Source organism: Lepisosteus oculatus, chromosome 2, assembly GCF_040954835.1.
Source record: "Lepisosteus oculatus isolate fLepOcu1 chromosome 2, fLepOcu1.hap2, whole genome shotgun sequence".
NCBI lineage: Eukaryota > Metazoa > Chordata > Actinopteri > Semionotiformes > Lepisosteidae > Lepisosteus > Lepisosteus oculatus.
This window is the reverse complement of record NC_090697.1, coordinates 72710466-72719162: the sequence shown is the minus strand read 5'-3', so window position 1 is coordinate 72719162 and position 8697 is coordinate 72710466.

The window sequence follows — 8697 nt, the reverse complement described above, 5'->3', positions numbered from 1 at the left end:
AGTTTTATTATTGAGCCCCGATGGCAGATTGTTGGATTTGATTTCAAAACTTTTAGACACAGAATTTTGCGATACTTCATTTATTATATTTTTGAAAGAGGGTTAAACACATCCCAATTTCCCATTCTGTACATCTTTTTTTAAACAAATAAACGAAATGCAAAATTGTTCACTAAATCCAACCCGGGACATTTATGTCTCATGGAAAATATTATAATCTTCTTGGTCTGAGAGCTTTTATGGTAGTCTTTTTAGATGCCCATGACCATTTGTCTGGTATTTAGTGTTTCTTCATTTGGGAAACCATTAATGAAATACAAATTTTTATAAACTACCTTAAATATTGTTCGCGTGTTGATAATGACAAAAACACAGTTACTATGGAATGAGTTATAACAAATGCAACCTCAAAATAAAATATTTTGCACATTTGGTCTTACAGTAACTGAAAATCCCATTTGTTAGGACAACATTTCAGTTTATCCACAATTCATAGAGTAAGTGTTAGTAATATCAATGTAAAACATACTTTTCCACTGAAAAGAATGAGGGTTGTACAAAGTTTTATCCTTGCCTGTATCGCCTATGGCCACCTCCATTCCCTGGCCTCAATCACTCTGAAAATCATTCAGAAGAATTTGAATGATTTGCTCTTCATTTCCTGGCCAGATAGTCATCTCCCCTATGTGATATTCCTTTGAAATGCTGTAAAAGTTTTTTTTTTAGTAAACAACCTCTCCTGCCAGCACGGAAAGAATCTATAAATAATACGTTACAAAGCAGAATTAAAGTGTAGGCTAACAAAAACAGTTTTGTAAAACAATCGAGACAGTATCACAACACTCAACATAGATTTAGGATAGAAAATAGCTTTTTGTGGAGTGTTAAGGGACCATCCTGTTACTGTGCACAAATGTATGTGTTCGAGCACTGTTAATGTGGGGACAAAACCTGAAGACATTTATTCAAAAAGAATCCTAACAAATAATGTGAGGACATACTTTATGAGCCATTTTTTACAGATCTAACAGCCTTTTTAAAATCTGAAAATGGTTTTGAGTCTATTTGCACCCACATAGTTTCATGGTAGAATTAATGGTAGACTTGAACAGTTTTAGGAATACAAATGACTTATGTGTGTATTAATGTTGGGGACATTTACTTTTTAAAGTAATCTGTTGCAATAACATAGATTGTAAACCTCTAATTTAAGATAAATGAAAAATTTCTACCGACGTAATACCTCACCCAGTTACATTTTTGTTTAAATAACTTGTAACTGTGATTGTTTTAAAAATACCATCCCTAAAACACGTGTATAACCACATATATGTGATTATTTAAAAAACAATACTTTTATGGGATTAGAACTTTATAAAGTCCTTATGATAACATAATATATGTAATAATGTAAGCTCCTTCTCCATTTTGGTTGAAGAGAAAATTACCGCTTTTTTAATGTAGCAAAAAGCAACATTTAGGAAGTTCAAAGAAAGTGCACATGGGCTCTTTCTATGAAACAGAAACACCTGACCGCTTCCCCAGCTCAACTTTGAATCACCTCCCTCTCTTCAACAGACAGGACAAGAGGACTAAAAATAATTGATCGCTATCTCGCAGCGTCTCCACAACGAGGAAGTTTCAAAGAACAATCAAAACAAATGCTTCGCATGCTTGTCGGAAAGGCTTCAGGTTTCACTGGTCGCCGCGGGGGTTGAGTCAGCGCAACATTCATTTCTGCCCGGTTTTGAAACGGCGGCTCACTGACGTTACCTGTCACCGCAGTCCAGTCCGGGTCTCCTACTGCGCGACGAATGACACCGAGACCGGTCATTCCCGCCTCCTTTCCTTTCCACCCCAAGACATCGCATCTCAAAGCGTTTCCCACAGACTTGTGCGCGTCTCATCCGTCCAGAACCTATTTTTGTCAGATTTATTTTTCGAAAAGGGAGGAAAAACAAGATCAGAAAAGCGCGTACAAAAAAAAACGAGAGCTTGCAGACCACCCTGTTTCAGTTTTACATTACCAAATGGAACCTGGATATACAGTACTTTCTTCCATGAGAACAGTTCTACAGAAGAATGCGGACCCATGCAGTAGATTTGAGGAGAACTGTATCTCAGTTTCCACTCAACTTCAGATGACAGACTTTTTTTTTTACCACCGCATTCACTTTCAATAACCACTTATCCAGTTTAGGGTCACAGCGGCCCATAGCTTATCCTGGGTAGAACTGGGTGCAAGGCAGGGTACATCCTGGATGGGACTCCAGTCCATCACAGGACACAAATATACACAATCACGCACACACATCAGGGCCAGTTTTCACAGAAGCCATTTAACCTACTGTACCAGCATGACTTTGGAGTGTGTGAGGAACCTACAGCAGCCGGAAAAAAAGAACATAAAAGCTCCACACAGATAGTACCCCATGAATTGAACCCAGGGCCCCAGCACTGCTAACCCGAGGCAGCAATATTAACCACTTTGCCACCATGCTCCCCCAACTCATTTTATCTAGAATCTAAATGATCATGTATTTCAAAACCTTGTCATTGATTGTCTTAAAATGTAGTGTTTATGTATGCAATTATTATTTAACTAGCTGAGTTTAAAAGGAGCGAAATGGACAGGCCTGGGTCAAAATGGAAAGGCAGCAGGATGCTCAGAAAAGATCTGACAGACTGCCCTAAGACATTCCTTCTCAACTTTTCCTTTTCTTGTCATAACGATTCATTTATTTTGTGTTAGACTACCAGTCGGCTAAATAGATAAACTGAAACCCAGAGTGGCCAATTCTTAGCTTAAAAAGGTAGTCTTCTCACACCCAGTCTAATTGGTAATTGAGACCCATGTTTCCATGGACACCACAAACATGAAGAGAGAAATCATGGCCTCCTGCCACATGCTTGGGCTGTCTGAGTGCCAAGAAAAGAGTGTTAACAGACCATAAAAATCCAGGGGAAGTTTATTCAGAAACTGTGGTATAGCAATTGAAAAGATTCACTTACTGTACCTAGGCACCACATCTTAAAATTAGTTGAAGGTGTTAAGGATACTATAGAGTCACCTCAAGTACCTCAGGTGTTATTGGTGCTTTGATTTTATTTTGATTTTACATTCTGAGGAAGATATTGTGGAACTGTATAAATATGGTGGTTCATGTATAGTTCAAGAAGTAGTCAAGGAAATTACAACCAGACTGTCTCCGTTTCTGTGAGTTTCTAATATTTTTTAGCAAAATGAAAAGGTATTTCTTTTCCACTGCAGGATTCCCAAACCTTGAAGGAGCTGTTGGTGTATCTTGCCTACACCTGACTTGATGAACATCGCATTTTATATCGGAAAGGAGACAACATCATTTAAGTGCACGTGGTTTGTGATGCTAATGTTAAAATTTTCAACTGTACACCTAATTACATTATATTATATATAGGCTGTAGTAGTTCAGGCGGGTAGCTGCGTCAGCATGCGTAGGCTGCAAAGGAACAAGTAATAGGTTTATTCCATGCTGAAAAAAAGAAGAGAGAAAACACAACGTTTCGGCCGTGGAGCCTTCTTCTGACACCTGAAGAAGGCTCCACGGCCAAAATGTTGTATTTTCTCTCTTCTTTTTTTCAGCATGGAATAAACCTATTACTTGTTCCTTTATATTATATATTTATACCTATATATAATGAAAAACGCGTATACTGGGGAAAAGCTCTCCTATAATATAATGTATCCATATCATTGGTATATGCAATACACTGTGCAAATCAATATGAATATACTGTACCAAATAACAAAAGAAAATGACAGAAAATATAGCACAGCAGTTCGCAGATGAGGCAAAAGGGGTGTATTGCACAAAGGCCTGGTTCTACGGTGCAGACAGGTTCCACAATCGTAAAGTTTTCTACTTTATGCTGTACAGTATGAAACGTTTCAAAGATGAGCAATACAAGACTGCCTGGAGTCAATGGGAATCAAGTGGCTCACACAGCAGTGGAGGAAAATATTGAGAGGTACAGTACATTGGTGGACTGAGAAGACTTGGAGAGCAGGATAATACTAGACTATGAATATAACATCTGTGCTGCAACAGCCCTGCACAACATTACAAGGCAAGAATTACGAGCAGGTGCTATACTGTATGTTAAACGGCTTGAAACAAAGTGTAAGTGAAAGTATTTTCTTCTTCCTTTTGGTGGAATTATGACAGATTCTAAGTACTGATTTATAACTTTAAAGTGATTAAAGTATGAGTAAAAAATAATCAAGAAGATATAGCTTTTAATTGCACAGGTGCATTGTTCAGCTTAAAGTTCAGGGCCACTTGCTTCTATGAGTGTACATATTTTGTTCATCTTGTCTGTTTTGTACTAAAATAGGTTTAGCTAGAATTTGACGTTCTGTAGGATGAAACATGTATCAGGTCAATAAACATGCAATCAATTTTGTTACCTTTATATTGATGCAATATTTGCTCATATAGTGAAATATAGCTAATTGTATTACAATTTTGGTGTTATTTTAAAACTAAAAGTAATTTTTATTTTATTATTATTTATTTTATATTGTGTTTGCTTTTAATAATTAGACACACTCAAACAATATTAAAACAGATTTTTATGACTGGTAAACTTCTGCGTTGTTTTAACCTTCGTTTGATATTTAAGAGTCTTTTCTGATTTTAGTTTTGTTTTCTTTCAGGAGAGATTTACTGCAAGTTCCTGAAAACCACTGCAAAGTTTCTCTCTGTACCAGCTGTGGAAATGTCCTTCTTGTGCTGTTAAATACTGAAGTACTGTTGGTAAGGTGCAACTGGAGTACATATCAGTTTCAACAGGTGTGCATGCTGGGTGCAGTGGTTCCCATTTTACAATTAATTTTAGTGCATTTTAGTAAAAGATTTTTACATTCTGTAGAAGATATCAATGAACCTTTATAACCACATCATAAATAATCATTAAATCATTATAAGAGTCATAAAATGGTCAAGAATTTTCTTCCTGCATTCTGTTTTTTGTATTAATGTTTAGAAGCTGTAAATGTAAGCACACACTGCATTTGTGAACGTAGTTGAACTGATATGACTCCAGTTTGCTCTGAAAATGACTGACGGTCATTATACCAGAACAATATACCTAGATTAGTCATTTAAAACTACAATCAAACCTGTTACTTCTTTGCAGTAAGTCTCCATGTATTATAACCATACAGTTAATTTCTGTCCCTCCTAATAAAAGACTGAGTGTATTGTTTGACAACATACAGAGCCTTGTAAAAGTATTCATACCAGTGTGCAGTTTTCAGTATTTGTAACTTTAAAGCTTGCACTCAAAACACTTTGAAATAGTAGTTAACACATTCAAAGCAAACAAAAATAGATAAGTAACCTTTTGTTGTGCTACATGTAAACGTAAATTAAATTATGTGCACAAAATTACCTTAATGAGCCACTCACAGAGCACTTTCTGTAAGTATACAGTATTTCATGTTAAAAGAGTAAAATAGGAAGACTAAAGAGCTTTCAAAGAACGTCATGAAAACACACAGGTCAGGATAAGGGTACGAGATGGAAGAAAATGTGCATCAGTCCACGATCTCCAGACCACTTCACAGAACTAGCCTGTATGGTAGGGTGGCACGAAAGGATTCATTACTAAAAACAAAACATTTGAAATTAAAACAAATTAAACAAGCCCAAATTGGACCTTTTTGGTTTAAATGCCAAGTGTTACGTTTGGAACAGATCCAGCAAGTTCTCCTCCCTGTCGACACTATTGCTGCAGTCGAGCATGGTGATGGCAGCATCTTGCTATAGGGATGCTGCTTCTCAGCAGGGACTAGAAACCTACTGTAGGACTGAAGGAAGAATGTAATGAGACGAATACAAGCAGATACTGGAGGAAAACCTATTTCAGTCTGCTGAAAATTCATCTTTCAGCTGGACAGTGATCCACAGCACCAGGCCAAACCTACACTAGACTGGCTGAAGAATGAGAAAGTGAATGTCTTTGAGTGGCCCAGTCAAGTGACTTGAATCCTATTGAATCAGTGAAAAGTTTTGTAAACTGCTGCCCAAGCAATCTGAGAGAGCCTGAGTAAATAGACCAAGACAAAAGGGCAGAAAGTGCACCAACCCAGCGTGCACAGGTGATAGAAGCCTATCGGATCTGAATACTTAGCAGTTTTCCTCTTTTCTTTTTGCTGCAATTTACTGTGACTTCTTTTACCCTGAGAAGTCTTCAGTGTGAGCGACTAAGTTTAATACTACATGCAAGTTTAAAAATGTGCATGCATCACAGTGATATGAAAGATCACAGTGATTAATTCCTTTTTTTTCCCTCGCAGGTGTCACAATTCTGAAGTATTCTAAAAGCGATTATGTTCTCACCGCCAAAATGGGGAGAGGAAAGACTGTCACATGTGAGACAGACATACAGTATGTAAGTCAGGGTATTCCTCGGCATTTTTCTGTTTGGTACTTTTCCAACTATGAATTATGCACAATAACACATGAAGGCTTGTTTTCTAATATGAGCATTTCATGTCTTCAGTTGTAGATACTTGAATCCTGACCTTTTGTCAGAAGATTAAGACTTGCTCATCCTGGGGACTTCCTTTTAATAATAAAATTAGGAAAACACTGTGTACAAGATGCTACAAATGAGAAGTATTTCATTTCATTTCCCTTGTTGAATGAGAAGTATTTCATTTCATTTCTCTTGCTGAATGAGAAGTATTTCATTTCATTTCTCTTGTAAACTCAATGTAATGTGACCAGTGTTGGTAAGTGCCTTAATGCCAGTACTGAACCAATGTGCCGGTTACAGTATATAAACAACTTGCTGGATTGGTGGCATCAGTTCCCTTTCATCGAATATCCTCCAAAATAATGGAGATTCCATCCTACCGATGTCCACTACAATTTTAATGGTTGAGTTTTGCTGGAGGTTCCTGTTTGTGGGTCTGTTTTAACAATTTGTCTTTTCTCGCATCCTGACCCATATTTTCCTGTCTTTTTTGTAGGTCTTTCACAGACCATACATGCCACGGGTTAACACTGTTTACTTTTCCCATTATTTTTTCCCATGCTTTGTGTTTACTGATGCTAAAGCACTTTTCAGAGACTGTTTCTAAATGGATGCCCTTTTCTGCATTACTCGCTTGTAAAAGGCAGAAATGTTTGGCTCATGTAAACTGTATACATCGCTCTTCCCGTCACGCGTCACCTGTTTGTTTTTCCTAGTGCCTCAAATCTCCCAGAATGCTCCGTCAAATCGATGAGGGAAGATCAGTCTCAGAAAAGACCACTCTTATCCGTCTCCAGTCTGAGTTTCAGCCACATTCAATTGTCTGTTTTTGCTACCTTATCAGAATGCCCAGCTGTCTAAATGGTTATAAATGTAAGTTTTATAACTGATGAATTTTATCCTTTTTTTTTCATTTTAGTGGCTCAAAGATTCTGTTCAGTTTTCACATTTCCAAAGAACACATATCACTCCCTGTGAGCAGGGAATGGAGATAAAATGGCAATATGGAGGTGTAACGGTGAGATTTTCAGATGTGAATCATAACATTGTCCCCATTGTTAAACCAATTTGTCTCCATGTGCAGTATTCATCCCTGTTTGACACTGCACTACACTACATATTGGATGAAGGGTAGGATACATACAGATTATGTGTACATCATTAGGTACACTATGAATTAAATCAGTATAATTAAAGTAAATACAATAAAACTAAAGTACTGTATTTGATGTGTGTATTTTATGATCAGGGTATCCTTCTCAGGCAGTGGCACAGCAGGTACATCAGCAGATGACATGTGGCTCTCATGTTTGTAAAGTGGGGCGCATGTCAGAAAGAATGGGGTGTGTAAATCAGGATTTGGGTGCACGTTGCATGAGTACAGAAGGACGATGCTTGCTGACACAGTGTCCATCAGGTCCTTTTTTGTCCTAACTGTGCATTACTTTTTAATTTCATATAATTTGTGTATTTATTCCTGTTTGACTTGAGTTTAAAGGAGAATGCGATCTCTGAAAGCTTTATAGTCTGCAGACTGAAGTGAAACATCTGTGCCTTTCAGAAAGCTTCAAAAAACAAAAATAAAGCTGTCTGGGAAACAAGTATGCTGGAGACTGTTATTGCATTAAAATAAATTATATGAGATCCATAAATTACAGTTGTATTTTGGGGGAAAAATATTAAAGCAATGAAAAGTATTCAAAACTAATTTGGGCATTACTGTAATAAAATCAAACATTAGGCACAACTTTAGAAAGTTTTTCTAGGTGGTCTTTGATTCTGGAAATTCTCTTAATGTGGCTCATGAATTTCTGTATCATTTGTCAGGTTATTCAAAGTTTCTACACTCCTGTTTACTAAAATACAGGACTTGCTTGACATCTCGGAGACTCCCTAGTATTTTAATTTTAATTGGATTTCTCAGTCTTGGCTTCACAAGTTATGGTGTGTGCTAAATGAATTTTTCACTGCTGTATAAGATATGGGCTCACCAAGTTCAGACACAAGATTGAATCTTCTGTCACTTGTAGCATCCAGGACAAATCCAAAAGATTTGTTTTCTTAATCTGTCTGCAGCTTGTTTCCAGGTATAAAATTAAATTTAAAATTAAAATATACAGTGTTCTCGTGTCAATAGTAAGAAATGGTTACCTGAAATCTTAATGCTTGTTAAGG